The following is a 10,035-nucleotide window of genomic DNA, read 5'->3' as shown; positions in this document are numbered from 1 at the left end:
GATGAGGTCTCACTGTGTTGCCCAGGCTGGTCTCAAACTCCTGGCCTAAAGTAATCCTCGCACCTTGGCCTCCTGAAATGCTGGATTACAGGCGTGAGCCACCACACCTAGTCATGTTTTAATTTTTAACATGGAAAATTTCAAAAAATATAACTCATAAACTGAAGCTCTCTGAGGTCCTCAATACGTTTGCGTTCCTAAGAATATATACCTAGAAGTGGTATTGCCAGGTTATAGATGATACTAAATTGTTTTCCAAAGTAATTGTACCAATTTATAACTTGTCATAATTAATATTTTTACTGCTTTCTCAAGAAGCATTTTATCAGTCTAAATCACATCATAAAATGAGTTTCTTATCTGAAATGTGATTTTTAGACTTCTAACTCTATGAGTGAGAAAAATAGCTGCAGACATAGATAAAGATATCACTCTTAACCATAATCCCAGAATCTAGTAATAATCACTATAATTTTTTTGGTCTGTATGCTTCCTGACTTAAAGAGGGAGACAGAGCTCTGGATTTCCAGTTAAATAAACATGGCTCATTGAACACAAATGCTTATCTCTGTTACCTCCCAAAATGAACTAAAATGACAATCTTGGAGTGCAAAAGGAAAAGCCTATAAGGACAAACTGTGCAATAGAGATGTCAATACATGTTTTTAATGAAGGAAAGCAGAGGGCTGACTAGTAACAGATCTAGGAAAAACTGAATTCTAACCCAGGTGCCTGCAGAGCGAGGCAGGATTGGGGGAAACATCAGGTAAAGGGTTCCTGACATCAACCCTTGACATCAGCAAGAAGAAAGCTGATTCTCAACTGCGAACCTTCCAGGCTTGAGATGGGAGGGACCAGGGCCTGGCTCTACCTTATGGGGTTGTTGTAAGGATTCAATTAGCTAAAGCATGCAAAATACTTAAACATGCAAAATACTTAAAATAGGGGCTGATACTCAATGGTATCTGTTATTGTCTGAGTTTTCCTCCAACTTGAAAGCCAGAGATCAAAATAAACAACAGAGACAATCTAGGAAACAGAAGAAAACAGCAGAAAATTACAACTGGAATCCTCAGAAATATGAAATAAGAGAAGATCCTGAATCCACAACATAAGAGCAAGAGGCTACCCAAAAGGAAAGTCAGGGATCAAAGAAAAACTCTTGGAAATTAACATTTTTGTAGCAGAAATGAAAAAATTCAATAGAAGAACCAGGAAATAAAGCTCAGGAAAATCTCTTGTAAAGCAGAATAAACAAAACCAGGAAATGGAACATGAAGAAAAATTTAAAAACAGGGAAACTGACTGGGTGTGGCAGCTCATGCCTGTAATCCAAGCACTTTGGGAGGCTGAGAGACAGGAGGATCACTTGAAACCAGAAGTTCAAGACCAGCCTGACCAACATAGGGAGACCCTGTCTCTATTTGTTAAAAAAAAAAAAAAAAAAAGAGAAACTGATCACAGAGAAAGTTTCCCAGAATTGAAGACTATGTTTCCTCATTGAAAGGGGCCACTGAGTGCTTGGCATAATGAATGAAAAATACTTACAAGATGGTTTATTATGAACGTTCAGAACATCAAGGATAAAGGAGAAAAATATCCTAAAAGCTTCCAAAAACAAATTAACAAACAAAATATACGGGAAGTAACAGAAGTCAGAATAAATTAGTCTCCTCAAGAGTAGCCACATGAGAAGCTAGATGACAATGAATCAATGCCGTTAAACTTCTGAGGGAAAATAATTTCCAACGTGGAAATCTGTCACTCAAGGATGAAAGAAAATAAAGTCATTTTTAGACAAGCAAGGACTCAAAAATTCACCTTCCATGAATCCCTTCTGGGGAGTTAGTGGAGAATGTACTCCTCCAAAATGAGAGAATAAACCAAGAACAGAAAAACATAAGCTCCAGTGAACAGGGCATTTGGCACAGAAGAAACAAGAAGAGAATCCCCAGAATGTGGTTAGGTTCCTAATCCCAGGATGAGAGCTGTGAAGCAAGGCCAAGCAGAGGAGTTTGGAGCAGAGAATGAGTCTAAGGAGGGATGTTGCCAAGAAAAAAATAAAAAAGACACTGGTAAATGACCTGGTTCATGTGACCAGACCAAGAGATATTTTATAGCTCTAATGGAGAGTTTGTGAAAGAGTTAAAAATAGATGCATAGACAGCTGGGTATAGTGCCTCACATCTGTAGTGCCAGCTACCCAGGGGCTGAAGTGGGAGGATCCCTTGAGCCCATCTCTAAAAATAAAAAATAAACAATGGATGCATAGATCATTAAGCAAATAAAAAATAGACAATTTTTGACTCTAGAAAAAATGTTATTCAATGAAGTGAATATAATCTTAGTATGGTATACACTTCAACTGTAAAAATATTCTAGTTATATTACTATAAACTCTTGCTAGTCATTCAACAAACCAAGAAATTCTGCAGACTGGCCAAGAGTCCACTGGTAGACACAAAAGAGACAGACAAAGCATAAACTCATGGAAAGAACAGAGAGGGGACTTTGATAAGTAGTGTTGGGAACAGGCCCCTCAAAATCTGGCCATAAACTGGCCCCAAAACTGGCCATAAACAAAATCTCTGCAGCAATGTAACATGTTCATAAGGGCCCTAACACCCACGCTGGAAGGTTGTGGGTTTACGGGAATGAGGGCAAGCAACACCTGGCCAGCCCAGGGCAGAAAACCCCTTAAAGGCATTCTTAAGCCACAAACAGTAGCATGAGCGATCTGTGCCTTAAGGGCATGTTCCTGCTGCAGTTAACTAGCTCAACCTATTCCTTTAATTCAGCCCATCCCTCCGTTTCCCATAAGGGATACTTTTAGTTAATTTAATATCTATAGAAACAATGCTAATGACTGGTTTGCTGTTAATAAGTATGTGGGTAAATCTCTGTTGGGGCTGTCAGCTCTGAAGGCTGTGAGACCCCTGATTTCCCACTTCACACCTCTATATTTCTGTGTGTGTGTCCTTAATTCGTCTAGCACTGCTGGGTTAGGGTCTCCCCGACTGAGCTGATCTCGGCAAGTGGCATCCATTCATAGGGCCTCGAATCCAGGTCGAAGGGTCGCTGGAGCACCGGTTGGAACGGAAAACTAGCTGGAGGACACCCGAGTACTCTTAAAGCAATCCCCGTGGTGAGTAAGAAGGGGAGCTCGGAAGCGTCAGGGTAACAATGCGACAGGTATGGGGTCTGGTTCGTTTCACCTTGGAACTTTTTCACACTGATAATGAGGAGGAACAAGAGTATAGCAAAGTAACAGAAGAGGTTACAGAGCATGTTTATTTGCCAGCTAAAGCTAAAGCAGCAAAGGAAGGAGAGGTTCATCCCTACCCTTCTGCACCCCCCTCCTTATTATTTTGAAGAAAATGACCCTCCAGATCTTTTTTTCCGGAGGACGCCGGGCAAAAAGTAGTTGCCCAAGTGACTATTTGAGCAGTGCCTCGAGCGACGGTTCTTAGTTCTATGCAGGCAGGAATCCCGCAAGCTAGACTAGACGGTGATTTAGAGGCTTGGCAGTTCCCTGTTACACCCCACAGATCAACAGGGAAATATTATAGCTACATTTTAGCCTTTTCCTTTTAAATTACTCAAAGAATTAAAACAAGCAGTAAGTCAGTATGGATCAGGTTCTCCTTTTGTAATGGGACTGTTAAAGAATGTTACTGTTTCCAGTCAGATGATTCCTACTGACTGGGATGCTCTTACTTGAGCTTGTCTAACTCCTGCTCAGTTCTTACAATTTAAAACTTGGTGGGCAGATGAAGCTTCCATTCAGGCTGCTCGCAATGCCCAGACCCAATCTCAAATTAATATAACTGCAGACCAACTTTTGGGGGTTGGCGGCTAGGCTGGTTTAGATGCATAACTGGTCATGCAGGATGATGCCATAGAACAGTTTAGAGGAGTGTGCGTTAGAGCTTGGGAAAAAATCACTTCAGGTGGGGAACAATACCCTTCCTTTAGTGCTATAAAACAGGGACCTAGAGAACCATAGGTTGATTTTATAGCTCGGTTACAGGAGTCTCTTAAAAAGATGATTGCAGATTCGGCTGCTCAGGATACAGTGCTGCAGTTATTAGCTTTTGACAATGCTAATCCCGATTGCCAGGCTGCTCTGCAACCTATCAGAGGGAAAGCACATTTAGTTGATTATATCAAGGCCTGTGATGGTATGGGAGGTAATCTGCATAAAGCTACTTTGTCGGCACAGGCAATGGCAGGACTGAGAGTGGATAAAGGAAATACTCCATTTCTTGGAGCTTGTTTTAACTGTGGAAAGCATGGTCATACTAAAAAAAAACGTAGAAAAAATCAGCAAGTCAGGCTGCCAGATAGGGGAAAAAAGAAAACTCTTAAGCCTGAAATATGTCCAAAATGTTAAAAAGTAAAACACTGAGCTAATCATATCACTCTAAGTTTGATAAAGAAGGGAACCCGATTTCGGGAAATGCCATGAGGGGCCTGTTCCGGGCCCCGTTCTAAACCAGGGCATTTCCAGCTCAGGCCATTCCCTCGCCCCTGTACAATGTCTGTCCCCTGCCACAGCCGGTAGTGCCACAGTAGATTAAGGCTGCACAAAGGCTGTGAGCCTTCTGCCTGGGGAACCCCTGTAAAAGGTCCCAGTAGGAGTCTGTGGACCCTTGCCAGCAGGTACAATAGGATTACTTTTAGGAAGGTCTACTTTGAGTTTAAAAGGGGTACAAATACATACAGGAATCATTGATTCTGATTACAATGGGGAAATTCAAATTGCTATATCTACTTCTGTTCCCTGGAAAGCAGAGCCAGGAGAGCACATAGCACAGCACCTGATTGTGCCGTATGTGGGAATGGGAAAAAGTGAAATTAAACGAACAGGAGGATTTGGAAGCACAGATAAACAAGGCAAAGCAGCTTATTGGGTAAATCAAATTACTGATAAACGTCCTACCCGTGAAATAACTATTCAAGGAAAGAAATTTAAAGGTTTGATAGATACAGGAGCGGATATTTCAATAATGTCTCTACCACACTGGCTGTCCGCATGACCAATTCAACCCGCTCAATTTAACATAGTTGGAGTTGGTAAAGCCCCTGAAATATATCAAAGTAGTTACATTTTGCATTGTGAGAGGCCCGATGGACAACCTGGGACTATTCAACCAATTATAACTTCTGTACCTATAAATTTATGGGGAAGAGATTTATTACAACAATGGGGAGCACAAGTTCTAATTTTGGAACAATTACATAGCCCTCATAGTCAACATATGATGCATCAAATGGAGTATGTCCCTGGTATGGGACTAGAAAAAAATTTGCAAGGTTTGAAAGAACCGCTTCAAGAGGAAAAACAAAGTTCCCAGCAAAGATTAAGAAATAATTTTTAATGGCGGCCATTGTTAAGCCTCTAGAACCTATACCTTTAAAATGGTTAACAGATAAGACAATTTGGATAGAACAATGGCCGCTAAGTAAAGAAAAACTGGAGGCTTTAGAGAAATTAGTTGCTGAACAATTGGAAAATGGGCACATAGCTCCAACATTTTCCCCCTGAATTCTCCAGTTTCCCTAATTAAGAAAAAGTCAGGTAAATGGAGAATGTTAACTGATTTAAGAGCCATCAATTCGGTTATACAATCTGTGGGAGCATTACAGCCAGGATTGCCTTCTACTGCTGTAATTCCAAAACATTGGCCTTTAATAGTTAAATTGGCCTAAATAAATTTTAAAAACTCTTTCTTTAGCTGAGCAAGACTGTGAACGGTTTGCATTTACAATACCCGCAGTAAACAACCTGCAACCCACTAAGCGTTTTCATTGTTTTACAGATGGATCTAGTAATGGTAAAACTTCTTATTCTGGCTCGAAAAGTAAAGTTTTCCAGACGTCCTACATTCAGCTCAAAAAGCGGAGCTTGTAGCTGTAATTGAGGTATTGACTGCTTTTGATATGCCTATTAATGTGATTTCTGATTCTTCATACGTGGTTAATTACACAGTTAATTGTGTAATTCACACAGTTAATAGAAAATGCTCAGTTACGATTTCATACAAACAATTGATGACTTTATTTACCCAATTGCCAACAGCAGTTAGGAGTAGAATGCGTCCTTTTTACATTACTCACATTAGCGCTCATACACCTCTTCCAGGACCTTTGACTGAAGGGAATCAAATGGCTGATCACCTAGTTGCTAATGCAATATCTAATGCTAGACACTTTCACAATTTAACCCATGTTATTGCCTCTGCTCTCAAACGCAGATACAGCATTACAGCATTACCTGGAAAGAAGCTAAAGCTATTATCCAGAGATGCCCAACTTGACAAATTGTACATTCCTCATCTTTTACAGGAGGAGTTAATCCTCAAGGACTGGAACCTAACTCTATTTGGCAAATGGATGTCACGTATGTTCCCTCGTTTAGGAGACTAGCTTATGTACATGTATGTGTGGACACCTTTTCTCACTTTGTCTGGGCTACATGCCAAACAGGAGAGTCTTCTGCCTGTGTTAAATGTCATCTTTTGCAGTGTTTTGCAGTGATGGGCATTCCAGCTTCTATTAAAACAGATAATGCCCCAGGCTATACTAGCCAAGCTCTAGCTACATTTTTCTCTATGTGGAATATTAAACACATTACTGGTGTCCCATACAATTCTCAAGGACAAGCCATAGTGGAAAGAATGAATCTCTCCCTGAAACAGCAGTTGCAAAAGCAGAAAGGGAGAGACAGAGAATATGGAAACCCACAGATGTAACTGAACCTAGCATTATTAACTTTAAATTTTTTGAATCCGCCCGAAGGCCAGATGTTATCAGCAGCTGAACAGCATCTACAGAAAGCAGCTGCAAAGACAGAAACAGAACAACTGATTTGGTGGAGAGATCCAATAATAAAAAGTTAGGAAATAGGTAAAATAATAACTTAGGGTAGAGGTTATGCTTGTATTTCTCCAGGCCAAAATCAACAGCCGATTTGGATACCATCAAGACACCTGAAACCTTATTATGAGCCAGATGCTGAGGAAGAGACTCCGGGAGGATCCCGAGTACCCCCCAGTTGCAGCCATGTCGAGACTGGAGCTGAGGAGGAACCCAACTGTCACGAGCAACACCCGTCGAACACAGCCACCCACCTGGGGACAGATCAAGAAGCTGTCACAGATGGTGGAAGAAAACCTGAGGAAAGCAGGACAACCAGTCACAATGAATAATTTAATGGTAGCTATGATAGCAGTTATCACCACTGCTGTGAGTATTCCTTCAATAACAGTTGGTAATAATGCCTGGATACAACCACTATGACACAGTTACACATGCTTTCTGATCTCAGGATTTACCATAATAAATCTGCTCCTATAATTGAGGCATACCACGCTCAAAAACCTATTTGTGAACAGGATTGGACCCAGTTTGAAGAAATGAACGTACTTGTCTAGGAAGATTGCTTTGCAGCACGGGCAGAGGTGCTGCACAACGATTCCTATGGAATCATTATTAATTGGTCCCCCAAGGGGATGTTTAGCTTGAATTGCACCTCTCAGTCTGCGTGCCACAGTCATACTATGTTCAGATGATCTGAACAAAACGGTCAGATGGTAGAAATGATAAGAAGTATGGCAAATGTTCCTATTATCTGGAACCATGGCGATATAGTGGCACCTCAACCTCAAATGATATGGCCCGCTCTAGGAGCTTAACATAAGGATTTAAAATGAAAAGAACAAATATTTAAAGCATCCCAGGCACACCTGACCTTAATTCCAGGAACTGGAGTGCTTAAAGGAGTTGAAAATGGATAAAAATACTTGGAAGCTCTGTGATTTCAGTGATGATTGTGTTTTTAATTTACGTTGTCTTTGTATAGTCTGCAGATGCGGATCCCAACTCCTGCGAGAAGTAGGACTTTGTCACTGTGACAAAGTTGCCCTTGCTTTTATCCCTTTGCAAATCAAAGAAGGGAGACATGTTGGGAACAGGCCCGCAAAAATCTGGCCATAAACTGGCCCCAAAACTGGCCATAAACAAAATCTCTGCAGCAATGTAACATGTTCATAATGGCCCTAACGCCCACGCTGGAAGGTTGTGGGTTTACGGGAATGAGAGCAAGGAACACCTGGCCAGCCCAGGGCGGAAAGCCCCTTAAAGGCATTCTTAAGCCGCAAACAATAGCATGAGCGATCTGTGCCTTAAGGGCATGTTCCTGCTGCAGTTAACTAGCTCAACCTATTCCTTTAATTCAGCCCATCCCTCCGTTTCCCATAAGGGATACTTTTAGTTAATTTAATATCTATAGAAACAAAGCTAGTGACTGGTTTGCTGTTAATAAATATGTGGGTAAATCTCTGTTTGAGGCTGCCAGCTCTGAAGGCTGTGAGACCCCTGATTTCCCACGTCACACCTCTATATTTCTGTGTGTGTGTCTTTAATTCCTCTAGTGCCACTGGGTTAGGGTCTCCCCAACTGAGCTGGTCTCGGCAGTTCAGCCTCAACTTTCACTCCCTCCTGGCTCCAACCTTCACCTTCCTGATAAAGAATGAATCCCAAACTAGTATCTCCAGTTCTGTGCTTTTCTGGAGTCTTGTAATTGCTCAGTGGACAATTCTTGCCTATTGCCACTTGAAGCATAACCTATCTCTTTCTCTCTCTAGGTCCCTCTCTGTGCGCACACGTGCACACACACACACACATACACACACACTCCTAACTTATCCTCTTTCTCATCCTTTCCCAAACCAACTTATCAACTTTTCCACTTTCAGCAGTGCCTCAATGGCACCACTACTTTTCCAGTCTTCCATGTGGCTTTTCCACTCCTCCATTCCCTATAGCTGGTCTGTTTTTAGCTGGCTTTTTAAAGGCTTCTAAAGGTCCTGCCCTGTCTCCAGCTGTAATCTAGTTCATAGCTTATATGAACATTATAAACTATACCATGTGACACAAATGTGAAATACCAGTACTACATCAAGATTTCTGAAATAGACTCTGGCTTGGTTATTTATTAATAATAATCGAATCAGCATTTGTATAGGGTTTTTAAAAAGACATTTATTATACTTTCCTCTGATTGCTAAAGTATGAACGTTTACTGTAGAAATTCTGGGAAAGCTGGGCGCAATTGCTCACATCTGTAATCCCAGCACTCTGGGAGGCTGAGGCAGGAGTATCACTTGAGCTCAGGATTTCCAGATCACCCTGGGAAACATAGTGAGACCCCGTCTCTACAAAAAAATTAAAAACATTAGCCAGGCATGATGGTGTGTACCTGTAGTCCCAGACACTTTGGAAGCTGAAGTGGGAGAATTGCTTGAGCCCAGGTTACAGTGACTCATGATCACACCACTGCACTCCAGCCTGAGTGACAGAGCAAGACCCCATCTATTTTTTAAATATTAAATAAATAAAAAATAAACATTTTGCAGCAGATCTCTAGAACTTTTTCACCTTACAAACCTAAAATTCTACGTCCTTTAACAATTCCTCTTTTCCCTCTCTCCTAGCCACTGGCAGTCACCATTCTACTTTCTGTTTCTTAGACTTTGACTGCTTTAGATACTTCATATGAATGGAAACATGCAGTATTTGTCTTTTTGGGGGGTTGTGTTTTAAGGCTTTTGATACCTAGTACTAAACTGACCTCCAGAAAGGCTGTCAACGATTTACAGTTTGACTGGAAGTGTGTGTCCATCTGGGCTGAGTTCATTGCTTGCTTAGCATCTATCAATTGTTTCAATTCTTGCCATTTTGATAGAGGAACAAATAGTGGACCCAAACATGGTTTTACTTTGGATAAGGCCATTGTCCTATGAATCCTGGCTGAAATACTTGCTCCAGCACTTAGGAGCTGTGTGACCCGGGACAACTCACTAAACTTTTCAGTGCTTCTGTTCCCTTATGTGTAAATGGAGATAATAATATACACATATACATTCTAGACATTTATTATGAGGAGTTAATAAATGTGAAGCTGTAAGAACAGTGCCTGGAATATAGTATGCCCAAATGTAAGGTAGCTATTGTCATTTTTGTCAATCCTTG

General features: G+C 41.1%; 1 long non-coding RNA gene across 1 annotated transcript; it reads left to right on the top strand.

Annotated features, from left to right (window-relative positions):
• The first annotated feature begins 2,177 nt into the window (after positions 1-2,177).
• LOC126961254 (uncharacterized) lies at positions 2,178-8,847 on the top strand. Its single transcript, XR_007728237.1, has 3 exons — positions 2,178-3,145; positions 5,823-5,925; positions 6,349-8,847. It is a non-coding gene; the product is annotated as an uncharacterized LOC126961254 (long non-coding RNA).
• The last annotated feature ends 1,188 nt before the right edge of the window (positions 8,848-10,035 follow it).

This window comes from Macaca thibetana, chromosome 1 (genome assembly GCF_024542745.1).
Source record: "Macaca thibetana thibetana isolate TM-01 chromosome 1, ASM2454274v1, whole genome shotgun sequence".
NCBI classification, from domain to species: Eukaryota; Metazoa; Chordata; class Mammalia; order Primates; family Cercopithecidae; genus Macaca; species Macaca thibetana.
The sequence above is the reverse complement of the archived record's forward strand: the minus strand, read 5'-3'. Positions and strand labels throughout refer to the sequence as shown.